Source organism: Peromyscus maniculatus, chromosome X (genome assembly GCF_049852395.1).
Source record: "Peromyscus maniculatus bairdii isolate BWxNUB_F1_BW_parent chromosome X, HU_Pman_BW_mat_3.1, whole genome shotgun sequence".
Lineage (NCBI taxonomy): Eukaryota > Metazoa > Chordata > Mammalia > Rodentia > Cricetidae > Peromyscus > Peromyscus maniculatus.
Genome location: NC_134875.1, coordinates 133,865,134 through 133,886,359, shown reverse-complemented (window position 1 = coordinate 133,886,359; position 21,226 = coordinate 133,865,134). Strand labels below are relative to the sequence as shown.

Sequence of the window (21,226 nt, the reverse complement as noted above, 5' to 3'; positions counted from 1 at the left end):
AAATATAGGATTTGTATCTTTTGTTTAACAACAGAGAAATGAAAATAATTTACAAAAAGAATATATAGAATTTCATGTTTAATTTTTATTTACATTTATGTGTGTATGCCTGCTTGCTATTGTATACCACGTATGTACAGGTGCCTGAGACAGTGGGAAAAGGGGGTCTGATCCCCTCTGCTGTAACTGGAGTTATAAGTGGTTGTAAGCCACCTGATGCAAGTCCTGGGACTGAAGTCTGATCCTCTGTAAAAGCAACACGGGTTCCTATCCACTAAGCCATCTCTCCAACCTCTAAGGTCATCTTATTTTAAATTGCTTTTTGGTTATATCCATGCAAGTCATATCATTCAAAAAAGAAATCTTGAGTAATATGACTTACTTTGACCTATAGCCTGTCAGAGACTTTTAAGTTACCCCATGCTTTTGATCCAATGTCTTTTGATATAATGCAGTGGGAAGGAAGTTCTGACCTAGACCTAATGTAAAGTTACCAGCCAAACTGTCTGGTACTCCCTGACCTGTAATTGGAGATGCAACAAACACTTAGAAGCTGCTTTTCAAAAGAAGAGAAAAAACACTGACTCCTCCCTTGAGTCCAAAATGTATCTGTGAGCAGGATGGAAGCCTGGCATCTTTGCTTCCATTTGCACCCATTTCATTTACCACAGACGCTTCATTTACTCAGACGTTTACTCAAATGACGCTCCTGAGGCACAGAATATCTTTCTGGAATCCTAGTAATACGTAACCTGCTATCTTCCTTTAATGCTAAAGGTACAGTCATTTTCCTAAACCACTATTCACCTTAGATTCTAGTAACAACAAATCTTCAAAAACAGGATAGACTCTTCTTTTAGATAATGATGTCTGTGAATGAGAGGCTACACATGACTGGGAACAGGTCATCTGGTAGGAACCAGACTGAGTCCATCAGCCATTGATTAATATTAACAGATGAACAACTTTTTATTGGACCACCTTGCAGGACAGAGTAGAGGCAATGATGGGTGGGACCACACCTTGACCCTGACCTCTTGTCTAATACATTTCTTCCTATAGTAAAACCTAAAGCTCTTTTAGTGGTACTCAGATGAACTTGGGGGTCACTGGATCCTTTTTATCTGTTCCTCTGTCCAATACACACAGCTTAAATCTCCTTTCTCTGTTTTTTTTAGTATTGTGTGTTTCTTTAATTGGCATATTGAAGCAGTTGGCTTACTCTACTCTGCTGGGGCTATTGGAACTAAGGCTATTATTGCCTTAAAACTCCGGTTACTGTGGGCAGTTCTCAAAGTAGATATCTTGTAGTTTCTTGATTGATGATTGATATGGGAGTGCCACCCCTGGGCAAGTGGTCCTGGTGTGTATAAGAAAATAGACTGAACAAGCCACTAAGCAGCACTCCTCCATGCTTTGTGCATTAGTTCCGATCCCCAGGTTTCTGCCCTGAGTTCCTGGCCTGACATCCTTGGATGATGGACTAAATTCTCTAAGAGAAAAGAAATCCTTTCTTCATAAGTTGATTTTGGTCATGGGGTTTGTTTTATCAGCATAATAGAAAACTAAGATTTAAATGTAAATTTTTATTGATTCTTTGGGAATTTCACATCATGTACCTCAATCCCACTCATTTCCAAGTCCTTGCATATCTTCCCTTCATCCCCGCAGTGCCCCCCCAATAAAAAAATTAAAAACAAAACAAACATTCCTCCATCTTTCCCACCTCTCCAACACTTCTTCATTCGTCTTAGTGGCATTGGGAGCTGCAATGTGTCACACAGTATACCCTTTTGTCCACTCTGCTTTACTTGCAAATGTTCATTGTAATGGTTCAAAGTCTCTAGCTTTTGGACACCATCAATACTGGACCCTCACTGGAATTCCTCTCAGATGTCCTGCTGTTGCCCCGAGTCATGGAGATCCTGTGGCTATAGTTCTGCAGGACCGGTCCCTTCACACACTCTGGCAGGTTATGGATGGGGTAGATTTTGGGGTGGGCCAACTTAAAGCCCTGGATGTGGGTCTGGGTGGTAGCTGATTTGGTCTGTCCAGGCCGCTGGGACCACCCGTCTCATGCAAGGGGAGGGGCTAGATCTTCTACACCCCCCCACACGTGGTGAGGGGTGGGACCAGCACTCCCATGAGGGCCATGGCCAGTTCTTCTGCTGCAGTCATCAGCAAGGGGCAGGGCCAGCTCTCCCAGCTCCAGCTAAGGGTGGTGTTGGCTCATCACGAGCCTCAGATTTCAACACCCATGGTTCCTGTGGCCCCTGTGGTAAAGTGGGCCATGGAGGTCAACACAGACCCCAGCTGCAGGAAGACCAAGGACTCAGACAGGGTCCTCAGCAAGCAGCTCAGTCCCAGATGTCACCATGGTCAGGTGGAAGCTCAAGTCACCCAGTTCAATATGGTGCCAGTGGCAGCATAGCCCTTGTACACCAACAAGGTCTCAGGTGGCTGACCAGATCCCAGGTATCTGCATGGACATTGGTGGTAACAGGAGCCATGGACATCAATGCAGACCCTGGTGTAGGGCCCAGACACAGACATGGCCCTCAGTGGCAGCTCTACTGCTGTGATAAGTATTATCACCAGAAGCATTTTTGGGAGGAAAGGGTTAATTTCAACTTCAGTTTGTAGTTAATCATCCAGGGAAGTCAGGCCAGGAACTCAAAGCAGAAACCTGGAGGCAGGAGCAGAAGCAGAGACCATGAAGGAATGCTTCTTACTGGCTTGCTCTCCTCTTGGCTTGCTCAGTTTTCTTCCTTATACAATCTGGGATCCAGAGGCGGCACCACCCACAGGGAGTTGGGATTTCCATATCAATCATCAGTTAAAAAAATGCCCCAAAGGCTTTACTGTAGGCCAATTTTAGGTATTAGTTAAGTTTCCCACTTCTCGGATGACTCTAGCTTGTGTCAAGTTGATAAAAAACCAAAAAACCAAAAAAACCCCAAACCAGTGCAATTGATCTTTTGTGAACTTGACACAAAAATCTGGAGCTCAGGGAACCATGCAGAAGAAGAGGAAGGATTGTAGGAGCCAGATGGGTCAAGGACTCCAAGAGAACACGGTCCACAGAATCAACTAACCAGGGCTCATAGGGCTCACAGAGACTCATCATGGAGCCTGTATGGGTCTGAGCTAGGTCCTCTGAATATATGTGACAGTTGTGTAGCTTGCTCTTCTTGTGGGACTCCTGACAGTGGGAGAGGGGGTGTCTCTGACTCTTCCGCATATCTTAGGACCCTTTCCTCCTACTAGATTGCCTTGTTCAGCCTCGACATGAGGGTTTGTGCCTAGTCTGAGTTGCAGGGGTGAGACATGCAAGGGAGGGTTGGAAGGAGTAGAGTTAGGAGAAACTGCAGTTGGGGTGTAATGAATGTAAAGAATAAAATTAAAAATTAAAAAAATAATTAAGTTGGCAGAGTTTTCATTTTGGTTCCCAATTGCCTAGTCTTGTTGTAATTTGTTATGCCATGTTCAGATGATATCCCTGGGAGACCTGCTCTTTTCTGGAGGTAAATGGAGGAGTGGATCTGGGGGAGAGAAGAGGTTGCTGGGGTGTCGGGGAGGAGTAGTGGAGGGAGGAGAAACAGCAGCGGGATGTATTGTATTCGAGAAGAATAAATAAAAGAAAAAAAGGAGGAAAGAAAGCAGGCTGAGCAAACCAGTAAGCAGCACCCCTCCATGGCCTCTCATCGTCTCCTACTTCCAGGTTCCTGCCCTTATGAACAGCAATCTGAAAGCATAAGCAAAACAAACCCTTTCCTTGCCCCGCAAAACAAAAACAAACAAAACCATACACTTTCATTTTCTCCCCAGCCTTCATATTAATACCACAATACAGAACATAATATTACTTTAAAAGTCCCACAATCTTTAAAAGTTTGGTCTCTTTAAAATATCCCAAGTCTCTAAAAATCCAAAGTCTCTTAACTGTGGGCTCCTGTAAAGTAAAAAGTAAGCTACACATTTTTTTATTTCAAGAGGGAAGAATCAGGGCACAGTCACAACCAAATCAAAGTCAAATCAAAAGCGCAGGGTCTAATGTTTGGAACCCACTCACAATCCTCTGGGCTCCCAAGGGCTTGGGCAGCTCCAGTTCTTTGCATATGTCCTTCAGAGCTCACATAGTTGTCTCCCAGGCTCAGGCTGGCCCCACTGCACTGCTGCTGCTGTCCTTGGTGGTCATCTCATGGCCCTGGCATCCCCAGTATTTGCTAGTGTCTTCCCAATCAGCACCTTCACTAATGGTTTTCTGCCTGTCTTCGGGGACTCTGACCTTGCTACATGGTCCCAAACCCCAGCTTCTCTCCACAACCCCTTCAGTCCTAGGGTTTCTGCTACAGCTAATGGCCTCTTCTGGGATCTCATGGCACCAAGCCTTGCCTTCTCCTCGTGACTCCTCCATGCCTTTAAAACTAGTACCAACTGGGACACTGCCCAAATTTGGCTGCAGCATGGGATGGAGCCTTGGGCTCCTCTGGACCACAGCTTCTGTATGCTTACCTTGAGAAAATATTTTAACACGATTTCACCTCAATTATGCTGGTCTGTTCTTAATCACAGCTGATTTCTCAGCCCTCACTGACCAATACCCATGGTCCCAGAAAAGGAAGTTGAATTTTTACTGTCTTGGGTCTCTTGTTAGACACAGACAATTCTTCAGACCCTACTGACAAGAACCACAGGTTCTTAACTAAAAATAGTACGTGAATAGCACTGAGAGGTACAGTCTTTAAGGGAGCCTCAAACTTCCCTCTGGAACTTCACAAGCCAGGCACCTGTCATTTGCCCTGCTCTCGGGATTATCTTCCAAGTCCCTATGAAAGCTTATTAAGATCTGAACACTCAATGTTTTTATTCCAGTCCAAAGGTCCATACGGTCCCACAATCCTCCCTGGTCCACAAACTACATGGTTCAGTCTTTAGAGAAATGCCCCATGATTCTAGTACCAATTTCTGTCTTAGTTTGCTTTCTGTTTCTGTGATGATGAAAAGCAACTTTGTAGTTTGTAGTCCAGGGAAGTCAGGCCTGGAACAAAACAGAAAGCACGGAGGAGTGCTGCCTACTGGCTTGTTTTCCTTTTAGCTTGCTCAGTTTGCTTTCTTATACAACCAAGGACCACCTGCCCAGGGATGGCACAGCCTACAGTGGGCTGGGCCTCCCTCCCACATCAGGCCCCAACCAAGAAAATGTCCCCCAGGCTTGTCCACAGGCCAATCTTACGGAGGCATTTTTTCATTCCAGATTCTCTCTTCTCAGACAGCTCTAGCTTGTGTCAAGTTGACAAAAGCCAGCAGGACAGATACTAACAGGTTTGGAGAACACTGGATTTGGACCTTTCCTTTATAAAAACATCTCATAAAATCAATGACTAGGACAGCAGGGCTTTAATGAATGAAAAGAAGAATGGGAATAGAGTTATAGCTCATGTCCCAGAAGAAAGCATGACACCCAAAACTGCTCAGAAGGTCATTAGTATATAAATAAACCTGGCTCCAGGAGCCTTAAAATTTATATGATTACTATACAACAGAAGATTTTCAGATAAAGAACAAAGGCACGATATCTCCCTTCTTAGAGACAGTCAATCTAAATAGGCTTGTCAGTCACCTGGGCAGGACAAAGTTCCTCCAGAAAAGTTAGTTATTTTGGAGATTCCTAGCAAAATAATATAAAGAATTTTTAATATGTATTTCCCAGATGGCTAAGAAGATTGAACACTTTTACAAGTATTTAGTGACCATTTATGTTTCTTCTTTTCAGAACTGTGTACTCAGTTTGTTAGCCCACTTATTGACATTTGGTATTTAATTATCTAGTATTCCTTAAATATTCTAGAATTAGCTCCCTGTTGGTTGTAAGCAGGGTAGAAGAAAGGGCAGAGGAGGGGGGGGGGTCAATAAGAGCAAAGTGTATAATAAAAGTGGCACAATGAAACCCATGATTGTGCATTTTTATCCTATAAACCAATTTAAAAAAGAAAAATGCTGTAATGCCTACCTAAAATTTAGGTCCTCACAGTGATCTCTCTGATCATTGTAAACTCTTATCTTTTGAGCATGCACCATTCTGTGAAATCAACATGACCTGTCTTCTATAGTAATCCTACTTTGTGTATCTCACCCAGATACTGTCATGGGAGATCACAAGGACCAGAGAAATAATAGGAGTTAAGACTGAGATCCTAATGACACCAGAATTGTTTAAATGTGTATTATTCGTCACTAAACACTTTTAGGTTTTCAGATATCATTTTTGGTGGCTTATTTTGTTTTGAGAGAGGGTCTCACACTATAGTGTATGTTGGCCTGAACTCACCAAGTAGCCAAGGTTGACTTTAAACTAACACCAATGCTAGTATCTTAGTGTTCTGAGTGCTAAGAATACAGGTGTGAGCCTCCATGCCCAGCTTGGATATCTTTTTATGATTTCTGACCTAATGCCATTGATGTCAGAGGACATAAGTTACAAAATTTACATCCACTTAAATTTATGTTTGTATAAGTCTCATCTTTGTCCAGAATACAAGTGCATTTGAAAAAAAAGGTGATTCTGGAAATGTGTTATTCCAGAGTGTCTGCTCCAATATAGTGCTTTCTATATGTGACAGGGAAGCTGCATCCGTGAAATTTCAGCAATATGGTCGCCTAAATGAGACCTAAACTATGACAACATCAGTTGACATGCCAGTGTGGAAGGGGGAAGTTTCACAAGGCCACACACAGAGATGAAGAGCTAGAGACAATTAATGACTGTTGAGAGAGAGAGAGAGAGAGAGAGAGAGAGAGAGAGAGAGAGAGAGAGAGAGAGAGAGAGAGAGAGAATGTATCAGTCTTTCCCAGGTATGAACCCCCTAATTGGTTATTGAATCCCAAGTGGTCAGCTCTAAACACATACACATATGAGCAGTACTAAAACAGACTTTGCAGGTTGTATTTATGAATGGGTGTGGCAATAATAACTGAAGAATAATAGGTCATGAATTTGAGAAGGTAAAGTTAGGGGGTCATGGGAGGGGTCTGAGATAAGAGAAGAAGGGGAGATAGGATGTAAAACAGTACTTATACATGAAATTCTCAAAACTAAAACATGTTTCTAAATATTCCCTATTTATATCACTGATTATGCTTATCACTACTATTATTTTCCTTTTTATATTCTTTTCTCCCTATTATATGTTATAGTCATATAACTATGACTATATAAGTCATGACTATAACATATAATATTATATAGTCATATAACTATGACTATATAAGTCATGACTATAACATATAATAGTCTAATGGTTGCTTGAATAAAGGAGTCATGCCAGCATTTAAAACTTATGAAAACTGTGCAAGAAATAATTATCTGTATTTGCAAGAGAATGTTAAAGGACACTTGAGACATGGTAGTTGACTAGTCACACAAAACATACCTACTACACAAACAAACTTGAGAAGGAGAGGTTAGGGATTTAGCTCAGTGGTAGAGCACTTGCCTAGCAAGCTCAAGGCCCTGGGTTCAGTCCTCAGCTCTGGAAATCAAACAAACAAACAAACAAAAACAAACTTGAGAAGGTACAGGTGGCAAATTAGAAAATGCTGGGACTCTTTAAAGGACAGAAATAGAGTATGTTTTTAGACTGGGTAACTTAGAGAATGAAAAATACCTCAGTAGAAAGCTAAGTGACAATGAAATCAAGATTTCTGGACTGACTATGAGATTAATAAGTGTCTCTAATTCTCCAAACACAAGACTCTGTCTTCCTCATCTTTGTGTCGACCTTTTCCCAGGCCTGTGTAGTTTCCTAACCCTGTGAAGTTTCCCATTCCTGTGTAGTGAGGGCAATACATTGCAGTAGTATGGGCTCTTTTCATTTCCTGAAACTATAATGAAATAACTGTGAGTCAAAAGAAAAGCCAAAATAGCACACAATTTTAAGCAGAGTGTTAGCTAGGCCCCAGCTTTGGCCAGTGGAGTAGTCCTCAGTCCACTCGAAAGCATACCATGTATATCCCCAGAGAACACTCTGACACCACGATACACAGAAAAAATTACATCAATAAAGTAGAAAGAGGCAATCTGGATACACGAATGTATCTAGTTCTGAGGGAACAAACATGCAATGCAAGAAAGAAAGCAGGGCCCTGGATGCTGCCTAGGCTACTGCAAAGCTGAAATATGCAGAGAGGCCGGATAGAGCTGCTGAATCCATTGATTGTCTACCAGGCTATGACCCCTGGACTCAACTTGTCACTCCTCACTGAAGAATGTCATTTGTATGTACATTGAAGTCACTGAGGAGAGCTGTCACTGAACTAAAACTTTATATTACACATAACTGCTGGAATCATGAAAAGCACTGCATTAATGAAACAATCACATTTAAACAATATTCACATAGCTTGATTAAAGAAATTGGGTGATTTATTAAAATGTACTTATTAAAACTTTTCAAAATGCTGTATGGTAGATGATCAGTGAAGTCACATGGGTTGCTATAGAACTTCAGACTCACGTTCTAACGCCTTTTAACGGATCTGAATCTCCATTATACACTTCGTGCTTCCGCTACTAGTTCAGCCAGGAGCCCAAGCTGCTGGGTTGACCTGTTGCCCACGATGGGTTTTCTGCGACGATCTCGCCACCGTCGACGCCACCGCTGCCCACTTCGCTTCTCGAGAACCAGGGCTCTCTATCCGCTGTTGTTTACAACACCACCGATGGTCTTTCCAGTGTCTCAAGTGAGGCAGAACTACCACCGTGACTGCGAGATCGCTGTCAACAGCCACATTCAAGAGCAGCTCTATGCCTCCTACGTCTACCTGTCCATGGCCTTCTACTTTGACCGTGATGATGTGGCTCTGGGAAACTTGACAAGCTTCTTCCTGAACAAGTCGCACGAGTGTACCGCGCATGCTGAGATGTTCCTGGCACTGCAAAACCAGCGTGGTGGCCGCATCGTTCTCCGCACCGTCAACAAGCCAGACCGCGACGACTGGGTTGGCGCCTTTCCAGCCATGGAGCGTGCCTTTCAACTGGAGCTGACCCTCAACCAAAGCCTTGTGGCCCTGCACCAGCTAGCCACTAGCAAAAGTGATGCCCATCTGCGTAACTTCTTGGAGAAGAACTTTTTGAACAAGCAAGTTGAAGTCCTGAAGGAGATGAGCCGCTACGTGAACAACATGCGCCAGATGGGCTCTCCAGAAGACCGCACGATTGAATATCTATTTGGGAAACTTACCCTGGCTGACATCAAAAAAGAGAACTGAGCTGGACTTTCTTCACAACCCTGGATTCTTCTCCAGGCTACCTGACTGGATGCCATATTGCCCTTCCAGCAAGTTCCCTCGTTTTTTCCTTCCCCCTTTACCATTGTTTCCAATAAAGTTACTTGATCTCAGTCAAATTAAAGTGTCCAGTTTACTTATGTTTACTTACTTTAAAAGAATAAAGGCTTATCCCTTTGCAGGTTTAAGATGTCTATCCAGGATTCCCTTCTCACACCCCTGGCCCATCCTCTTACAGCTCAAAATCTCCAAAGGGTGGAGGGGAAAGGTGATCCAAGGGCCCCCAGAGACCACCTTCTTTTATAAACCCTGTGAGCATAGGTGGTTAGGTGGGGTGTGACAGGGTGGGTGCCCTGAAACCCTGGTACCTGTGTGGTAAGCACATGATGCACCTGAGCTCCAAGTAGAGCAGAGGTGGGCGGGGCTTAAAATAAGCAGTGGATCTGGGGGAGAGGGGAGGGAGGGGAAATTAGGAGCAACAGAGAGAGGGGAGGCTCTGGTTGGGATGTGTGAGAGAAGAAGAAAGAAGAAGAAGAAAAGACAGGATGTTAGACCAGGTATTCTTCAGTTATAGTGTTTAGTTGGCCTATGAGGCCCTCAAGTTTATCTCTATCACTACCATAAACTAAAAACGGGGACCTTCAACTTCACCTGAAGACTTTTCATACAATAACATATACAAACACTAGGTTTCTTGATTCTAGGGAGAGAGAGAGAAGGACCCAGAACTTGTGATTAGAGTACCCTGGGTTGCTGGGCTAATAGAAGTGAGTCAACCTTAACCTGGCTTCCTCATAACCACAGTGTCACCAGCGGGTGCACACACAGTCCTTTCATACTACTTTTATTTCTGTGATTTCCAAATAACATCTCTCTTCCCTTGAAGTGACCCAATACCACAAAAACTCTACGACCTCCACAGAAGGGCTAAAATACCTGAGGTCCCCAGAGGTATCCATATTTGTGGTATTGAAAATAAAATATAACCCCCTAAGTGACTCAGGCTGCTTTGAATAATATAGCAATATGGAAGCATGGGAGAACATTGAAGGTGGGTAATCAGTTACAAACCTGTCAAGACAGACCTGCAAGGACGTGTATGTATAATAGTGGATTTGTTAGCTTTGCTTCTATGGGTAGAGGCTGGGGATCACTGCAATGGCCATCTTCAGGCTAGAAATCTAAGGGGCAGAGAAGCTGCTCAGCGCAAGAATTTGGGAGCCTAAGGTCTGGAGAAACTAACGGAGCAACTGGGACCCAGTGCTAAAAAGTTGAAAGCCCCCCCAGGCATAAATTGGAATTAAAAGGCTGAAAAACCCAGAGATAAATGCCCACAGGCTATGGAAGCAGCAATAGCAGCAGGAACAACAATAACAAAATAATAAATATCCCTGTTCTGGGTAATTTCCTGTCAACTTGACACAAGCCAGGTTCACCTGCGAACACAGAACCACCCCAGTTGAGAAAATGTCTTCATCAGATTGGCCTGTAGGCAAGTATGTGGGGGCCCTTTGTTGTTAAATGTTAGATGTGGTAGGATCCAGCCAACGGTGGTTAGTGCCACCCATGGGCAGATGGGGAGACTTGTATAAAAAAAAGCAGGCTGACCACTCCCACAATCTGTGTCATCCTTACCCCAGCACATCATATAGGTCGGACAGACTGTAGGTCGAAGGTTATGTGGCTCAGTTGGTACAGCCTGAGACCCATGCCACGAGAGTGAGCTCACCCCTGACACTGTCTGGGGTGCCAGGACCCAGAGGCTGAATGGCCCAGAGACCTAGGAGAGAACCAAACATGACTGGAGAAAAAAATGTCAACGTAGTGATGCCCAACCTTATTCTTCTATACTCATAGATTGATCCCTACCCCAAAAGTCATCAGGGAGGCTTCATCCAGCAACTGGTTGAAACAGATACACAAACCCATAGTCAAATATTAGGCCGAGCTCAGGGAATGAAGAGAGGGAGGAAGGATTTTAGGGGCCAGAGGGGCCAAGGACACCACAAGAAAACCCACAGAATCAACTAACCTGGGCTCACAGAGACTGAACTGACAACCAGGGAGCCTGCATCTGACCAACCTAGGCCCTAGGTGACAGTTGTACAGTTTGTTCTACCTGCAGGACTCCCAGCAGTGGGAGCAGGGGCTGTCTCTGACTCTTTTGCTGACTTTTGGGACCCCACTCCTCATCCTGGGTCACCTTACCCAGCCTTAACACATGGGGAGGTGCTTAGTCTTACTGTAACTTGATATGCCATGCTTTGTTGATGGGCGGCCTGCCTCTTTCTGATCAGAAACAGGAGGAGTGGATGGGAGGTGGGGCAGAGGGAAGGTAGTGGAAAGGACTGGGATAAGAGGAGGGAAGGGAAACTGAGGTTGGGATGTAAAAAAAAAGCAGGCTGAGCAAGCCATGGGGAACAAGCAGTGTTCCCCCACGGCCTCTGCGTCAGCTCCTGCCCTGACTTCCCTTAGACAGACTAGGACCTGGTAAGGTAAAGAGGTAATAGTCAAAGTGGGAAGAGCAGCCCCCTGAGTACTCTCAGAGGAGCCCTCCTCTAACAGCCAGCTGCCCTAGATCTACAACTGACATGTCCATACCCTCTCTCTAAGCCAGTGGCTCTCACCCTTCCCAGTGCTGCGACCCTTTAATCCAGTTCCTTGTGTTGTGGTGACCCCAACCATAAAGTTATTTCATTGCTACTTCATAACTGTAATTTTGCTACTGTCATGAATGGTGTGTTTTCTGATGGTCTTAGGTGAACAGAAGTTTCCACTCAGAAAATATGTAACATTAACCCTACTTTTTCCCATTTCCCTTAAAATATTTTCCCTCTCTCCTTCCATTCCTTACTTGGCTGCATGAAATTCCTCTCATGTAAATCCTAAGGCCTGCTTTCCTCCTTCAGCGCCATTTTGTGGCTGCGCGACCCGCAAATGGAGGCTAAAGGCCATTGCCAGGGCTGAGGGGGGAGGAGCGGGATGGTGGGAGTGGGGGGTGGGGAGGGCGGCTGCTGCGCGGCCTCGGCCTATGTGACTGGAAAGGGTGCAAGATGACCAAGAAGAACCTCTTCCTAAAAAGGTCCGTTTGAGCGAAAACAGACTTCAGAGTTATGGCATGGGATGAGTTGATTCTAAGATGGAAACAATAGGAAGCATACGTTCAAGCTCTGGAGGGAAAGTACACAGACCTTAATTCAAACCATGTGACTGGTTTAGGAGAATGTGAAGAAAAACTAAGGCAGCAACAGCAGGAGTTGGCACGCAGGGAAAACATTCTTGTCATGCGATTAGCAACCAAGGAACAGGAGATGCAAGAGTGTACTACTCAAATCCAGTACCTCAAGCAAGTCCAGCAGCCGAGTGTTGCCCAACTGCGATCTATGATGGTAGACCCAGTGACCAACCTCTTTTTCCTAAAAATGAAAGGTGAACTGGAACAGACTAAGACAAGCTGGAACAAGCCCCAAATGGACTGAGTGCCTGGACGTTTACACCTGATAGGTAAACAAATCATACTCCCCAGTCAAGACTTCCCTGACATGACAGTCCCACCTCGAGAAAGCTGTGGTGGGACAGCCAAGGACTCGTTTCCACACCAAGACTCAGACTTTTTGACCCAAAACAGCCACATTCTTTTTTTTTTTTTTTTTTTCTTTTTTTTTGAGACAGGGTTTCTCTGTGTAGCTTTACGCCTTTCCTGGAACTCACTCTGCAGACCAGGCTGGCCTCGAACTCAGAGATCCGCCTGCCTCTGCCTCCCGAGTGCTGGGATTAAAGGCGTGAGCCACCACGGCCCGGCTAAAACAGCCACATTCTTATACTGTCCAGCTTGTAATGGTTAATGTAAAACTTACCGGATGGACCTTGTGTTTCAGCTTTTCTCTTCCCCTTCCCCTTGCTTCAGAGCCTGATGCTGTTGGACTATTCCAAAGAAGAGGCCACCTTCGAAAAATTCCCCTTCTAGAACATGTAGACACTTGAGAAATGTTTCCGTTTGAAGAAAATAGAGGGGAAAGCAGAAGTCTTAAGTCTGTGGTACCCTGTGTCTTCAGACAGTTTGGGGGATTGAAAACCTAGAGGTTTTAAATCATGAATTGGACATGTAAAATTCCAGTAAAATGTAAAAGTGGAATATGCATTGCTCTTAACCTTGAACATAGTGACTTAGAGACACTGTACATCAGTTATGCCAATAAGACTGTGGACTTCATGATCGTTGAACTACTGGGTCAAATGAGGAGAATTTTGCCATTAAAGGATTTACATGCTAAGAACCAACTTCTAATAAGCTGTGAGACAATCAAGTCATAACTACCAGTATAGGTAGTGCATATATTTATCCATTAGCTCTGAGCCCTCTATTACATAATGGAGCTTTCATTTGCATTTGGGCCTTTTGTATTGAATTCTTGATATTAAATTAAATGTGCCTTGAAATAGTTGTATTTTTTTATAATTTTGTTGTATTCTTTAATATTTTACTTTGGGGGCGCTGTGGAGAGCAGATCAACACTTTGGAAAATTATTCTGTGCTCTTCAAAGTGGAGGGAAAGGCTGTCTTGTTGAAAGGACTTTATTCTAGGTGGTATAAAAGACAAGGAGACTTGGCATTTGGCCCCAGGATATTGCAGTAGACCATAATGTGGGACAGTTTCACAAGGTTTCTGCCAGAAGATTGGGGAAATAATGTGTTGGAACTCTGGGCTGGCCCAAGTAAGACTTGGTGTGATGATTCTAGCAGACTGACTTGCTCATTGAGATAAACGAGGCATTATAGTATTCATGCTTCCACCCAAGCCTGGAGGTGAATTTATTTTCATCTATAAGTCACCAGTTTGAATTTCCACTTGGTGATAATGGAGTCTGAGATGAATAGAAGATAAATGTTCCAGCTTGTCCCAGTGTTTAAGTGCAGTTTTAAACAAGGGTGGCTTAAGTTCTCTTAATTGTTCAAATCATTTCCAAACAGGCAAAAAATTAACGGTGAAGTGTCAAATGCTTATCCAGGAGAATCAAGAGCTTAGAAGGCAGCTGTCCCAGGGCCGTACTGCACAGCATGAAGCAGAGTGAGGAGGTTAAAAGCAGTCAGGATGAACTGAATGACTTCATCACTCAACTTGACAAAGAAGTAGAGGGCATGCAGAGCACCGTTCTAGTTCTTCAGCAACAGTTGAACGAGACACGGGAGCAGTTGGAGCAGTACCACCAGCCGCATTCTCAAGCGTCAGCCCCAAGCACCAGCAGGACTACATATCCTGAACCTGTAGGTCAGGCCGAGGCCACAAGCAAGGACTGCAGTCGTCTGGCAAATGGACCAAGTAATGGCAGCTCCTCCTGCCAGCGGACGTCTGGGTCTGGATTTCACAGGGAGGGGAACACAACTGAGGATGACTTTCCTTCTTCTTCAGGGAATGGTAATAAGGCCTCCAACAGCTCAGAGGAGAGAACTGGCAGAGGAGGTAGTAGTTACATAAACCCACTCAGTTCGGGGTATGAAAGTGTAGACTCTCCCATGGGCAGTGAAAACTCTCTCACACATCACTCAAATGACACAGACTTCCAGTCCCCACCCCCAAGAGGAGAAAGCAGTGAGTGGGAAAAGTAATCGACCTGTGGGTTCCCTCCATATTCAGAATGGCTTGGACTCAAGTGTAAATATACAGGGTTCAGTTTTGTAATATTTTTCCAGTAATTTTTACACAGTGTCGTTTAATTTGGGAGAGGATACTGTCAAAAATTAATGCATACTTTTGTCACAATTTGCCCTTTTGTGGGTGTGTTTCCTCTTTGGTTCCTTTTTTGCTTTGTTTTGTTTTTCTTTTTTAGTGCTTCAATACCTCTGCCACTTTGAAGATTGTAACAGTTAATTACTTTGAACGTTGCTAAAAGAACATTTTGTGTAGGGTCAAGTTATTTTCATATGAGTTAATGTGAAGTTGTAAACGGGAATCTATAACGACGATGTCTGTATAAATCTGTGTCTATCTAGAGCCCGTGCTGTGTAAGGGCATTCTTCCTCTTGCTGTTATATACTTATGCACCATTCAGGCTTGTTAGAGTAGATGTGGGTTTAGGACTGCCAGGGTTGCCCAGTACAGTAGTTTGGACTTGGAGTCCTATAGTAGTTTCAGTGTCAGTTTTTCCACCATATATCTATGCATGAATCTTTAGGTGACTCAATGTTTAAGAAATCTGTGTACATAGTTACTAAGTTTTTTTTTTTTTTTTTTTTTTAAAGTTTTTATTTTTATTTATTTTTTTTTTTTTTTGGTTTTTCAAGACAGGGTTTCTCTGTGTAGCTTTGCGCCTTTTCCTGGGACTCACTTGGTAGCGCAGGCTGGCCTCGAACTCACAGAGATCCGCCTGGCTCTGCCTCCCAAGTGCTGGGATTAAAGGCGTGCGCCACCACCGCCCGGCGTAGTTACTAAGTTTTTATGAACTGTTGTGTCCTGTTAATGCATATTGCCCTGTGACTCCACTGTATCTCACTTGTACTGACCAAACCTAAATAAAAAAATTTATTATGAAAAAAATTCCAACACATTTAGCTGTTCTGTATTATCCTTCTCATTTTTCCCATAACACTTGCGCATTTTATTAAAAGTTAAGATTATAGCATCATTTTTAGTGCCAAGGAAATGGAAATGCTCTAGCAATACTTCTTTTTCTTACTGTACTTCTTTGTTTTGAGGACATTTGAGCTTGTCTCCAATGTTCTCTGTTGAAACACATATCCATTCATTGATCTTTGCTTCATTGAAGAAAGCATGCACTCCGCCCCCAGCTGACATGTCGATATGGATAGGAAAATCTCATGGGGGAAATTGCTTCATGACAGGCAATTGACAACTGCAGAGGGAAGGAGAATCACTTTTCCTCAGGATGACCCCCCTGATTATTCAATACTAGGAGGGCAGTCTCTGTAAAAGTCCATATAAGCAAATAAAAACAGGAAACTGACTTAGCAGGTTGAATTTGTGTGTGTGCATGTGTGAGTGTGTAAAACAATGACAATCAAGGAAAAAGAAGCTATGAATTTGAGAGGGAGTGGAGGGCACGAAAGGAGCAGTGGGGCGAAGATGTGAATACAGTATACATATGTGACATTTAAAAAGTAAGTTTAGCAGATAAAAAAGAAAAGAAAGCATAAACGGAGCATCCAGTTTCGTAGTGTTTCAGATTTTAACTTTCCTGAAGAATCTTTTCTTTCTGTTTCTGTGATAAAATTTGGTGTTGTGCCTTCTCTCCTCAGATCCCCTGGGTTCAAATCTCAGTTTAGCTGCTTACTTGGGTGGTCTGAGGTCAGTCTTTAGGTCCTCCCACTCTGTCTTTTCACATGAAATGTATGGATACTACGTCAGTCCCATCTAGCTGTTGACACTAAATGAGTTAAGGTGTGGTTAATAGTTGATTTTAATGGTCAGCTTTATTGGATTTGGAACTACTTATAGGAGACAAGTAAAGCACACTAATGTTTCTAAATGCTTCTACCAGAGAATTTCCAGGAAGGATAATGAAAAGTGAGTGAAAGCACCCTGGACACAGAGGGCACCATCCCAGGGGATGACGGCCTACATAGATTTTCCATGATGTGAACTGCTCTACACCACCACACCACCACTCACGCCTTACCAACCTGGACAAAACCCTCTGGAAGTCTGAGACAGAACAGCTCTGTCCTTTTTAAATGTTCATTTCACAGATACTTCGCAACGGTGACACAGAAGTGTATGCAAGGAATTGGTAAGAATGCCTTGCCCATAGCAGTTAAATGCTTTTTGTGTTCTCCTTCCTTTCTTTCTCGTCATCACTAGCATTAACTGTAAACTCTGGGACACTTACTTTGAGAATTTAGAGTTGATATCTACACTTGGCCACTGGGTGTCTCTCTTGCATTTAAAACAATATACTGTTCTGTCTTATTTTCCATGTCCTTTGCCTTACAGAAGCTTCTCAGTTTCAGGAGGTCCCATTTATTAATTGTTGCTCTCAGTGTCTGTGCTACTGGTGTTATATATAGGAAGTGATCTCCAGTGCCAATGCATTCAAGACTACTTCCTATTTTCTCTTCTATCAGGTTCAGAGTAACTGGATTTATGTTGAGGTCTTTGATCCACTTGGACTTGAGTTTTGTGCATGGCAATAGATAATGGATTTGTTTGCAGTCTTCTACATGTTGACGTCCAGTTATGCCAGCATCATTTGTTGAAGATGCTTTCTTTTTTCCTGTGTACAGTTTTGGCTGCTTTGTCAAAAATTAGGTGTTCATATGTGTGTGGACTAATGTCAGGCTCTTCAACTCGATTCCATTGGTCCACATGTCGGTTTTTATGCCAATACCAAGTAGGGGATGGGGAATAAGAGCATAAGGGAATGGGATGGTCGAGCTGGAACAGGGATGGAGTGGGAGAGTAATGAAAAAGATACCATGATAGAGGGAGACATCATGGGGATAGGGAGAAACTGGGTGCTAGGGAAGTTCTCAGGAATCCACAAGGATGACCCCAGCTAAGACTACTAGCAATAGGGGAGAGGGTGCCTAAACTGGCTTATCACAGTAATCAGATCAATGAACACTCTAACGGTCATCATAGAACCTTCATCCAGTAACTGATGGAAGTAGATGCAGAGATCCACAGCCAAGCACCAGGCTGAGCTCCAGGAGTCCAGTTGAAGAGAGAGAAGAGGGATTCTATGAGCAAAGGGCATTAAGATTATGATAGGGAAACCTACAGAGACAACCAAACAAATCTAGTGGGAACTCATGAAACTTAGACCAACACCTATGGAGCCTCGATGGGACTGGACTAGGCCTCTGCATAAGTGAGACAGTTGTGTAGCTTGATCTGCTTAAGGGGCCCCCTGGCAGTAGGATCAAGATCCATTCCTGGTGTGTGAGCCGGCTTTTGGGAGCCCATTACTTATGGTGGGACACCTTGCACAGCCTTGATGCAGGGGGAGGGGCTTGGACCTTTCTCTACTTGAATGTACCAGGTTCTGCTGACTCCCCATGGGAGGCCTTACCTTGTCAGAGGAGAGAATAGGAGGTGGGTTGGGGGAGGGAAGTTGGAAGGTGGAAGTAGGGAAGAGAGGGGGAATCTGTGGTTGATATGTAAAAATGAAAAAATAATATTCTGTCCTGCATGCTTCCCAAGGAAAGCCTTAATGCTGTTGGCCTGTCAGGTGCCAGATTTGGGAAAGGTACATTACTATTTTCACTGTCTCAAACTGGAGACTGTAGGCAAATTTTGTAGCAATTTTCCATAGTGATCTCCTCCTATTCTGTTTCTATTTTCTCCCCTAGAACTCTGTACATAATCTCCAACTCAGGCTGCCTGAGGCCCCTGCTTCTAGCCTGAGCTTCCTCTTGCTTCTAAAATGCACAAGGACAGAAGGTTGAAGTGCCAACTCTTACCCCCACTGACATTACATGTTTGGGCTTGCAAGAGACAGGAGTTGGTAGTCAGTGATGGGAAGAGAATGAGCAAAAGGAAGTCCACGAAGACTACTGATAATGCTGTAACTAAAATATATATACATCTCCTTAAGATTCAACGTGGAGCTTCTCAAGCCATTCTGCATCTTGAAGCAGAGCTTTTAAAATCTCACTGCCCTGGCAAATCTCAAATCATCACCATTCTATGTGGTGAGATTTAAAGAAGCAAGCACAGAGAAGGAGAAGTTCTTCCTAAGGAGTTGAGGAACACCTGCTGTGGAAGTGGCATTGAGTTGAAGGATGGGTGGAGTTGTGCAGGTGAAGAAGAGAGGAAAACCTGGGTAGGTATGCTTATCTGCTGCAGCAGAACCAGTAGAGAGGCAGAAGAAAAGGTTAGAAGATGGATAATGTTGATGGAGAAGACCCTAGAGAGTGAGAATGGTGGTGCATAACATATCACAGAACCCAATACGTTTTGTTAAATGAATATCTATTTAGCTTAAAAGACAAACCAACAAAATCCTTGAATGGGTGTTTTTTTCGTAGTGTTTTTCATTTAGGTATATTTATTTATATTTCTAAAATTTATTTAAAATTTGGGCTTTCATTCTCAATAAACATAATACAAAAGCTGAACTTTAAGGAAAAAAAAAATCATACATAAAAAAAGCATTCCACAGGGGCTGCAGAGATGGCTCAGCTGTGAAGAGCATTTGATGTTCCTGCAGAGAACCACAGTTCAACTCCCAGTACCTATGGCATGTGGCTCACACTGCCAATAACTCTTCCCCTAGGGTAGCCAATGACTCCTTCTTACCTTTTCAAGCACCCAAACATTTGAATGCTCTCACACAGACATACACATAAATTAAAACCTTTTAAAAGTTTAAGACAGGGGTTGGGGATTTAGCTCAGTGGTAGCAAGCACAAGGCCCTGGGTTCGGTCCTCAGCTCCAGGAAACAAACAAACAAACAACAACAAAAACAAAACAAAACAAAAGTTTAAGACAAATATAAATAAATTAATTAAATAAATTATCCCACATGATAAAATAAATAAATTCCCTAGTGCACATGGTAAAATTAATATTATATGTAATACATGTAAACCAAAAGCAATATTATTAAACACAAATGTGGCAATACAGATAAGATAGAAGAAGTCTACTTCTCCCCACTCAAGGCAGTAGCTTTCTTTGCATAATAAAGCAATGTAAATGCTGCACACTAAGAAACACAATTGGAATAGATTGTAATGACTTAAAAATGAGTACGCCTTAAGCAGCCTCAGTGATGAATATGTAACTATTTAGGACCCGCCAATAAGGACTAGTGAGGTATTGTTCCACTTGGTTGCCTTCAAAGCAAGATGACTAATGGTCCTCAATTAATGAAGGCAAAATGAGAGACAGGCTACAGAGAAAGTCAACACATTGACTTGCTGAAATATGTAAACATTTTAATCTAGAGGATGCAATTGTAATTTCTGTGAACGTGACAGGGACGTATACAAAATATGTCAAATATCTGAATTATTACAGGATATTTATTGAGATTATATAAAATGAAATGTAGCAAGCTTTCTTGGATCACCAGCCCCCAAAACATGACACTGAGATTTATTATTAATTATGAATTCTTGGCCTTAGCTTAGGCCTGTTTCTAGCATTTTTTTTTAATTTAAATTAACCCGTTTAAATTAATCTATGTGTTGCCCTGAGGCTCATTTACCTCATCTATGTATTGCCCATCCTGCTTTCCTGCTTCCTCCATGGCTGGCTGGCTTCCTCCCCCTTTTTCTCTGCATGCCAACCCCACCTATTCTTCCTTTGCCTAGCTATCGGCTGTTCAGCTTTTTATTAGACCAAAAAAGTACGTGTGTGTGTGTGTGTGTGTGTGTGTGTGTGTGTGTGTGTGTGTGTTTGATGAATAACTATTCTGTTTTGTTTTCTGAGATAGGATTTCACTCTTTTGCCCATGCTGGGCATGAACTTCCAGTGGTCTTCCTGCCCCTACTTCCTGAGTGCTGGGATTAGAGACATAAGCTATACTCGGCTTGACCAATTATTACTTAGTAAGTTTTTGAAGTCACTGTAAAATGTTACTTATTTGGTCTAGTACTTGTGTGAAGGTACATCTGGGTAAATTCAGGCATCGTTGTTATTTTCCAGCTGTCTAGGTAATTTCAAACTACAGTATGATGACCATACAGTTAAAGCTGTGCAAACTTCTACTCTGACTTAACAAAACAAAAAGGAAATTTTAGAAGGCTATTCAGTAGCATTCTTGGAAAAATTTAGAACCAAATCAAAAAATAAGAAGCTTGATATGGAGTGGACCCTGTTTCTCTCATTTGTCTTGACGTCTTTCCTTCAACAGGAAAGGTGCTCAGATGTTGGATGGACCAAAGAGATGCATGTGTAACCTAGTTTCTTTTAGGAGATGAGGTTGGTGCTTTGCCCAGAGCCACTTGACAAACAGGGCATCCAAATGCCCAGC

The 21,226-nt window shown here is 43.0% G+C and overlaps 2 pseudogenes; both read left to right on the top strand.

Annotated features, from left to right (window-relative positions):
• Positions 1–8,539: 8,539 nt before the first annotated feature.
• LOC102923385 (ferritin heavy chain pseudogene) lies at positions 8,540–9,412 on the top strand (annotated as a pseudogene).
• Positions 9,413–11,701: 2,289 nt separating this feature from the next.
• LOC102923072 (pre-mRNA-splicing regulator WTAP-like) lies at positions 11,702–14,969 on the top strand (annotated as a pseudogene).
• The last annotated feature ends 6,257 nt before the right edge of the window (positions 14,970–21,226 follow it).